General features: G+C 40.3%; 2 long non-coding RNA genes across 2 annotated transcripts; both read right to left on the reverse strand.

Moving 5' to 3' along the window:
* Window positions 1–8264: 8264 nt before the first annotated feature.
* Window positions 8265–8749, reverse strand: LOC307157516. The gene is made up of 3 exons (XR_013821018.1): window positions 8701–8749; window positions 8523–8619; window positions 8265–8334 (listed from the first exon to the last, which is right to left on the reverse strand). It is a non-coding gene; the product is annotated as an uncharacterized lncRNA (long non-coding RNA).
* Window positions 8750–8860: 111 nt separating this feature from the next.
* LOC307157518 lies at window positions 8861–9642 on the reverse strand. Its single transcript, XR_013821020.1, has 3 exons — window positions 9568–9642; window positions 9109–9162; window positions 8861–8926 (listed from the first exon to the last, which is right to left on the reverse strand). It is a non-coding gene; the product is annotated as an uncharacterized lncRNA (long non-coding RNA).
* Between the last annotated feature and the right edge of the window lie 319 nt (window positions 9643–9961).

Consider the following 9961-nt stretch of genomic DNA (forward strand, 5'->3'; position numbering starts at 1 on the left):
TTAGTGCACAAATCTCGGTGTCAAATCTTTCTCTCTGACAGAACTGAAGGATAGCTTTTTCTGCTGCTAATAGATCCTCAGTTGATACACGTTCACGTTTCAATGACTTTCTGACTTCCAATATTTTCTTGTTAACATCAAGATTAGGCATTCCATCTTTCACAAGTTGCTTCCTTCTTTGACTCAACTCCAATAGAGTCTTTTTTACCTCGAGTAACCATGCAACTGCGACCTTCAACCTTTTCCAGTCAGAGAAATAGGTGATGAGTTGGCTGGTCGCATTATCCTCTTGAATGGTTATTGTGTTTGTAGAGATCTCCATTTTGACCTCTGGATCATCCTCCTCCAATGTGGGCTCTACTTCATACTGTAACCATGTTTCTCTTGCTCTCCACAGGAATTCTGGACCTGATAGCCACGTTTTGCTGTTCAGAAGCTTATGGACTGTCAGTCCTCTAGATGCGTCATCTGCAGGATTTTGTTTTGTGTGAACATACCGCCACTGTGCTGGGTCTGAATCTTCCCTAATGATGGCTATTCTGTTGGCCACAAATGTTCTAAACCTTTTGTTTTCATTGATGATGTACTTCAAGACTATACTACTATCAGTCCAGAAACAGGATTCTGACAAAGAAAGCTGTAACTCTGATTTTACCATCTTGTCCACCCGAACAGCCAAAACAGCAGCAGTGAGTTCTAAACGAGGAATGGTTACAGGTTTAAGAGGTGCCACTCTGGACTTTCCAAGAAGAAATGAAACATGAACTTGATCTGCTTTGTTCTGTAACCTCAGGTAAGTTACCGTGCCATATCCCCTTTCGCTGGCATCAGCAAAGTGATGTAACTGGGCATGGACTGGTGTTCCAAAGTCGTGTGGTTTCAAGCACCTACTCACTCTGAACTCTGAGATCTCTTTCAGGTCAGTTAACCACTTTATCCATTGCTGTTTTAATGTTTGTGGAATTTCTTCATCCCAGCCATAATTCCTTCTGCACAACTCTTGTAATATGTGCTTAGCTGGAAGAAGGACTGGCGCAACGTACCCTAAGGGATCGTACACTGAACTAGTGACCGATAGAATCCCTCGTCGTGTTTGCATCCGTTCTTTGCAGTTCACATGGAAGTTAAACTTGTCATTTTCCAGACACCAATGTAGCCCCAATGCTCTTTCAACTGGAAGTTGGTCTATATCCAAATTGAGTTCACTCACACTTTTAGAATGTTCTTTCTCAGGAATTGTTTCAAGGACTTTGCGACTGTTACTTATCCACTGTGTAAGATGAAACCCTCCTTTCTAGCAAAGGTCAGCCAGGTCATGGACGATCTTTACTGCTTTCTGCACAGACGGTGAGCTTTTCAGACAATCGTCCACACAGAAATTTCTATGTACTGTGTCAATTACTTCATCTGAATAATTCTTCCGATTGTCGTCTGCAGTCTTCCTTAAAGCATAACATGCACAACTAGGCGACGACACTGCTCCAAAGAGATGTACAGTCATTCTGTATTCTTCTACTTGCTTGCACAGATCTCCATTAGGCCACCACAGGAATCGTAGAAAGTCTTTGTCTTCCTCAGCCACTCTAACTTGATAGAACATAGATTTCACATCAGACATAAAAGCAACTGGTTCTTGCCTGAATCGTAGAAACACTCCTATTAAGGAATTTGTGAGGTTCGGACCCTGCAGAAGTTGTTCATTCAGAGAAGTTCCTTTAAACTTAGCTCCACAATCGAAAACAACTCGCAACTTGTGCTTTCGTGAGTGATATACTCCATGATGAGGAATATAGAACAGGTTATCTTCTCCACAACGCAATTCATCCTGTGGTACTATTTCTGCATAGCCACTACTGATGACATTTTCAAGAAAGCTTGTGTATTCTTGATGGAACTTCTCATTTCTTTCCATTTTCCTTTTTAGTCCAATGAGGCGCTGTTGAGCAATACAACGATTGTTTGGCAGAGTAACCTCTTGGGCTTTGAATGGCAACTTTAAACTGTAATGTCCGTCCTTTAACTTTACAGATTGGTCCATTATTTCAATAAATCTTGCCTCTTGCCTTGACATTTCTTCTTTGTCGTCTGCGATTTTTTCATTGAAGTCACTTTGGTACTGCTTCTCCAATAGCAGCTGAAGTGATTCTACAGATAATCGGTTTACAGTAACAGTAGGATAACCAATGTCATTCATGTTGTCTTTGGAATCCTTTCCTAAGCCATTGATCACCCACCCTAATAGGGTTTTAACAGCAAAGGGACCCTCACCTTGGCTATTCACAATGTCCCATGGTTCTAGCAACTTTGAAGCATTAGTACCTATTAATAACTCCACGTTAGCATCAATTTCAGGGATTTCAATGTGATCAAGGTAAGGCCACCGAGTAATGTCCTCTTGTTTTATGATGTTTGCTGTATCAACTGGCATCGTTTTCTGTGTGTAAACATCTGGAAGACTGTAGTACCTTGTTCCATTAAGGCTTGCTACTTCAAGTCCATTTACAATGTAGGTTGACACTGATGTTTTTGGGCTCATCGCTAACAAACATATTTTTGACTTTGTCCCAGTGAGATTAAGTCTACGCATAAGAGCTTCAGAGCAGAATGTGGATGTTGAGCCATTGTCCAGAAAAGCATAAGTCTCAATGACCTTGTTGCCTTTTTGTGCTTTTACCTGAACTGGGAGGATGGAGAGCATTCCACTACTACCGGCCCCGGTCTGGCTCCCAAATGTCTGAGCTGACACAAGTGTATGGTTTACAGCTGGTTTAGGTTCATAGATGTTACCGCTGATGTTCATCGATTTGTCTTCTTGTTTGACGTAAATGTGTAAAGCTGTTGGATGGCTCTGTTTGCATTTTTTACAGGTTTTACGTTTATCGCAATTTTTGCTCAAATGCCCAATGTTGAGACACCCAAAACATACCCCTTTTTCCTTTAAGAAGTTGATCTTTTCACGATGTTTGTTCTTTGCAAATCGTTGACACTCATCCATACTGTGATCTTGTAAACAGAATAAACAATTGATGCTGATGTTGTGGTCTCTTGGTTTACCTTCTTGTGTGTCCTTGTGTTGCACTTTGCTAACAGCACAGACGTTTGTAGCAAAGTTATCTCGCTTCAACTTAGACTTGGCTGTATACACATCCCTTTTAACCTGCTTTTCTCTTTCAGTAGTTTGAATATCACCTGACTTGATATTCCACAAATTGTACAACGTCTTTAAAGTTAGGTCTGCGGAGGTGTCGCTCCCGAATATCACATGCAGAACTTCAAAATTTTTCCCTCAATTTAAAAGGAAGTTTTGAAACAATAATTTTGAGGTTAGCCGGCAAGTCCAGCTCTTTCATGTCCTCCAAATCTGACATTGCATTATAGCATCCACGTAAAAATAATGCATAATCCTGTAGTAACAAAACACTTTCAGGCTTCACCACAGGCCAGTTGAGAACCTTTTCCATATATGCTGCTGTAATCTTGGTTTCATTACCGAAGTGTTCACGTAGGAGAGCTTTAGCTGTTTCAAAGCCTTTGCACAAGGTCGTGAGGGCGCCCCCTGGTGTACCTTTCTAAAAAATACATGCAATCACCTTTAGATGCAGCTTTCTCCTCCACACAATGCTTAAAGGCTTGCATGAACATTTCGAACTTCAGTGGATCACCTTCAAAAACAGGTATTTGTCTTGGTGGCAGTTGGCTTGCTTTGTGTTGTTGTAAGAGCAGCTCGGATATTTCATTTTGCCTTTGCAAAATCTGTTGTGTAGAATTGTCATCAACTGCATGTGCAACATTAGCAGTGGATCTTGCAACTGCAACAGGTAAATTTTTACTACTCATCAATCTGGTAGATTTCTCAAACTTTACATCAGAAATGTCAGATTTTTCTTTCAATTTTTGCTTCTCAAAGTAAGATTCCATACCATCCTGATCTGAAAATGTTTGCAGTACTGCCAACTCTGCATCTGAGGCTTCAATCTCAGCATCCATTTCCACTTGTTCCAGTTTTTTACGTATTGACTCCGCCTCCTCTTCCAATTCATGCTTCTTTTTTAATGCTGCTGCACGTGCTATGAGTGCAGCTTTCTTGGCTTTTGCTTGTGCATGTGCAACTTCCAATGCAACTTTGCTTGATCGACTTGATCTTTCGCTGGTGCGGCTTTTAGTGCATGATGATGTTTCAACATTTGATACACTGTCCGTTGGCTTTATATCATCCACAAGGGAAACAGTTTAAGTAGTACCATTTGTACTCTTAAAATGATTTTCTACACACTGGCAAAATTCATTCACACTTAAAAGCTTTGCTTTGAACCAGGTTTCATGCTTTTCTTTTTCATCCGCAGGTAGCAACTCAAGCAGCTTGTTATGTGCAACTTTTGCTTCTTTAATCAAGGCTTGATATTTGCTGAAGCTACTTTTTATTTCAGTTTTATAACCAGACTGACATATTAAACCCTGAACAGTTTGTTTTATGTTGGCAGCTTTACTTAATTTAGATTTTCTTAATGTCTCTAAGTCACTTAGTTTAGAAAGCAGTGCTTTTGCTGTCAGTTTTATAGATCTTTTCCTCACAGAGGCTTCATCCTCATTAACTTTTTGTAAGTCAGCTGAAACCACATTTGTTACCTCAGTACTTTGACTATTTTCATCCATTTTACCTCGTTTTTAAATCAACAACCCAAAAACAACAGCAATGTTTCAAAATATCATGGAAACGAGCATCAGAATCAGAAATAAAGCATCCGTTTTAATCCGTCATCCGCTACCGATCACCGCTCATCCGTCACCGACCTCCGCCCATCATCACTGCGTGGCTGCCTCACTGTCCAGTGTGAGACCCGCTGCGCCAGTAGTATAGGCCTACTATATCCAATGCACGCGCCAGCGTTTCCACTCAGCCGATCGCCGTCAAAGACAAGGTGCTCACACCGCACAAGGATCGTGTCGTTAAAACTTGATCAGTCTTTTTCTCTTACAGAGGTGGTTTTTGACTAATTGTTGGCGCACATTTAAGTCGTTTTTGCACGCGTGTTTACCGGCGTGCTGTTTCCTTGTAGCTTAAAATATAAATAATACACTTTCAAAACTGTTAACTTAAAGTTGGATATATCAATCCATTTAATAAAATAACAAAAAACATAAACAATTCAGTCTACAATTCGCCGTGTCTCACGGCTCACGCATGGGTTTCATGGTCAAAAACCATATGCCTCGCTGTACGCCACACCTGCACTCATTAACCCCAGTGTTAAATAGACCTGTGACAGAAACAGCGCCATCCCATTCCATTACTCAGAATGGCTCCAACACATTTCATCACTGAATAGGTTTTTTCGTTTACGGAACGCTTTTTGGAAAAGATAAGGCAAAGTTTTTTTTAGCACAATTCACACCCCGCGTAATTCAAGAGGAAAAATCTCCCAATGCTCCACGTGCAACTGCGGTCTTCCGACCTTTTACTATCGTGTCAGTTGACTGATTAATATGCGCGAGGGAGAGAGCGCAAGACAGCGCTGGTGTTGTTTGAAGACGTTAGTGCGCGCGCGCGGCCGGGGCTCTCTCTGCTCGTTATCGCCCTGTCAAGCGCAGCAGTCGAATTCATTCTATTCTACATAACTCACCGATCAAATAAGGCTTTGGCAGGACAGAAAAAATTTGCTTAAAAAAAAATTCAATGCAGGAAAACCCCTAACAAGTCTCGTAAACGTTGGCTGCGCTGTTTCTTACCTTGCTCTACGTTGACTTTACAAGTTACAGCTTCACCGTCACCACCTTTTTTAAAATATTTGTTTAGAAAATCTCCCAGGGCTCTATTTTCTTCTTCTCTTCTTCTCCTCTTTTCTTTCCTTTTCTGAGCACCGGACTTGAGCTGATCGGACATTTTGAACTGAACTGAACTGAACTTCAAATCAAATGACAACATCAAATTTTGATCAGTGGCCAAACCATTTTTGTGTTGGGGGGTGGAGGGGTTCTTGACCACTATTTCAAGGACAATAAGGAAGAAAACAAATAAAAAGCTTTTATGTAACTCAAATATTACATATTTATTTCCACAAATAGGCCTATTTAAACAAAATAATTTTCAATTATTCCATAATTTAATGAGGGCCCAGTTCTGGGCCCCCCCTCTAACCTGGGCCCGGGACAACAGACCAGGGGGGCAGCGTTTCATATTATTTTGAAGGTACCCCCGGGAGCCGCCATTGGCTAACAAGCCTTCACCTGCTGTTAGCATCCCATTGACTCCCATTCATTTTGGCGTCACTTTGACAGCGAATAACTTTACATCTGAGGCGTTTAAAGACTCCATTTGTCCATGGTTTATTTCTAAAGAAACACGACAATGTATAAAAGGCTCCATTACCTTGTATCTTACGTTATGGCCCCGTAGAAGCAGTTTTTGTAAAAGTAGGCTAACGATTGCGTCATAACCACGCGACTCTCTGGAAATTACCGTAGAGACAGGAAGAGAAGCTCGCAGTCAATCGGGGGGACGTGGAGGCATAAAGTCAAGGGAGAAGCCCATAGAGAGTCATGAAGTTTATCCTGCTCCTAGCTCATGGACAGCTCCTACTCACACTCTCCGTCTCTGCAAGATTCGGAAGGGAATGGTTCAGATTTCGTTTGGCACAGCTACTAGAAAACTTACAACTGTCAGGCAGGCTGCTCACGTCACATCCACGTCGTCAAGCTCAGTTTGAGTCTGCGCAGTTCGCTCGGCAATCAGGAAATGAGGGCTTCTAATCTGCTTCACTTCTCTCCGTTGAAACCTATGGGGTCGCTGTGTCCAGTTTATATACTGTCTATGCAACAGACCCGTTTGTCCCCCCCTGTCGGCGGGCGTGCTTGGTGATTCCACGAGATAGTGGTAGATGTCTGAATAGTCCAAAGAGAGTGTATGTTTGTGCGATTTTTGCTATCAAGAAACTTTGCAGGTCTAGAGCGAGCGAGTTCTGTTCTCAGGGGAATCCGTTTGTTTTCCCCCAAAAAGGGGCGTTACCCTTCGATGACGCAAAAGTAGCGTTGGTCTATGGGTTAATGTAACGGTAAACGGAGTCTGCACGAAACTCTTTTGAAGCTGTCAAATGGTGTCGCTATTGGACACTTACCGTAATTGTGATTATTGCTGCTCTGAGGTTTCTTATAGGCTACTGTTGACTGTTTTATCGTTGTTTTTTGAAGAAGCAGCAGCATTACTCTTGCCTCGGAGAAAACAACACGGGCATAGTGACAATTTTGCATATAAAATATTACTTATAGGGCTTGAATTACAACCTGTGGGCAGTTTTTCTACATCCTTTTGTGAACGTCGTTTTACACTTGTTTACTGCACAGCGGGTCATCTTAAAGTGCTGTCGGAGCTACCAATCTCTGTATAACGGGCGTTGGAGCCCTCTGCTGGTAGGGAATCATAAGATGGCCGCTCGAACACTTCCGGTGGCTTCACTGCCTACTGGCAGTTTAGAACGTCATGAGCTATCCAGTCATTATATAGATCAGTGGGCTTAGCTCAATTCTATGTCACAGTGAGGGAAATCTAGAACAGGGTGTTCTGAGACAGTGCTTGTGATTTATTGAGATAGTAAAAAAACTACTGGGTGGATTTTTATCATTCTAGGGTGGTTTTGCTCACACACTGCCAACACACATTTATGTTCAAACAACATGTAAAAGTGAATTTTGCATAATAGGTGCCCTTTAATTTCAACTCATTCATTGTGTTAATGATTTTAACAAAGTAAATATGTCAGAAAGGTTAGCACAAAGATGTGTAAACGTGTTAAATTATGTGCTGTCCTTCACTGCACACATTTTTAAAAACATAAACAAAACATTAGCATTTGACTAAATGAATGTAGAGTCATTGGTTGTTTAGCTTATACAAGTATTATAATGAAATATCAACCATTACATTCATAAAACTGCAGAATATAAATACATTTTTAAGCAATTATGTCCAACACAGGACAAAACACAGTTCTTTTCACAATACATGACACATATGTACACTGGTGGCCAAAAGATGTATTTAAGTGTCTTAATGTTTTTGAAAGAAGTCTCTCTGATGCTCAAGAAACATTTCTTATTATTATCAATGTCTGACTGTCTACTCCTCCATCTTTTCTACAGCATAGGAGTAAAAATCATCATCAAAATAATCTTTAAAAAGCCAACACAATGTTTTTGTCCACCTTTGTGAATAAATGAACTTCTCCAAAGATTGGTTCCTGTTCAGAACTTGATTGACAACATCAGAATGTTCCCTGGTCTGCATGCGTATCCACAAACACAAATGTACTCAGTCCTTCAGAGGAGATCCCGGTTCCAACACTATATGAGAGAGAGAGAGAGAGAGAGAGAGAGAATATTAGTGTCACATTATTTTTAACCTCCTTTTTTTGTTAATTTGTTTTATTTTCACAAAAATTTAAGAATATATATTTGTAAACAGCTTTTGTCAATAAATAGCATACAAAAGAACTAAATTAAATTATGCCAGATTAAATTTTAATACTTACAAATCCTAAATTCTGTCCAAAAATGCTGAGATCCATAGAGAGAAAGACTGACATAGATGATTTAGCCCATTTCAGCTTGTCTGCAGTGAAGGGGTACCTGTTTGAGACAAATACAGTAAGACACATGCAAGAAATCACTGCGTGATGATCGTTCTCCTTCCTACAGTAGTTAACCCACCTGTGCGCTGATATTAGGACCTTCCTGGTCAGGTGGGACTGCAATGGTAAAAGTCTTCTGCCTAATAAAATATAAAAATAATGCAAAAATATAAACTTAAGTTGTTTAGAATGCTAGATTTGGTATGAATGCATTAGTGAGAGTTTTACTGCAGTGCTTACCTGGATACATTTAATCTGGTGAGACTGAACAAAGAAAATGGTCCATCTTCTGATTGGTTCATTTGCTGTGTAATATAAAGTTAGACATGATGCAAAGGTCACTTATTTGATATACAGTTAGCCAATTTTATAGAGATTTTATAAGATATTGTAAGCTACCTAGTCTGCACCAGTGGCTCCAAAGCAATTTCCACATATTGCTAATCATTTCAGCAAACTTATGTCAAAATAAATCACAAATGGCTACCTCTGGAATCTTGCTAGAAGTCACTGGCGCGAATTGGCGCTTTGTTGCAGTTGCCTTTAAACACATATAAAAATGGAAGTAAATATTAAATTCCATAAAAAAAAAAAAACTATAATATGTTATAGTTTGCAAACTAATGCTAAAACTATAAAGGTTCTCATCAGTAGGCCAACATTATCTACAACCAAAACAGAATTTCACATAAGTTTATTCACATTTATTGTTAATGTAAACGCGTTGCTCGTTGGCATATTTTAACTCGACAATTCAATAATCTAACAAAGTGTGTAAAATGAAACGTTAGTTCAGTTTACCGTGGTAAAGTTCGTTACCGCCATGTTGACGAGTAAGTTAGGCACACGTTATAACATAGGTTAAACTGGGCACAATCCTGTCAACACACACAGAATGTTTTTTTTTTTTTTTTTTTTTTTTGTTTTTTTTTTTTTTTTTTTTTACCTTGCTTGCTGATCTCTCTCTCGGTGAAGTGAATTCCGTCTCTTCCCCAGGCCAGACACGAACGGCGCGATCCAACAAAAGAACCAACCCCACTGATATTACACTGGATGCTCTGGCGCGACACGACAAATCCCAGACAGTGTGTAGTGATGCGCCGCGGCCGTTATATTTCTGACGTAGCCTACGGTACTCCGAGTTCAAGCGCTCGCCCTATTTCTGACAAGGGACAAACAGGTTCAACCAACAGGTTTACATTTTGTATTAAAGGTCTGGTCGCTTCAATGTGTCCAATATAGACAGCTTCTGGCTATTGTAGCGTTGTAGACACGTGGTGTAAGGCAAAAATTAGGAAATAAAAAGCACGATGGAATGGTGCCAGCCAGAGAGGCCGTTA

Source organism: Squalius cephalus (genome assembly GCF_949319135.1).
Source record: "Squalius cephalus genome assembly, chromosome: 4".
Lineage (NCBI taxonomy): Eukaryota > Metazoa > Chordata > Actinopteri > Cypriniformes > Leuciscidae > Squalius > Squalius cephalus.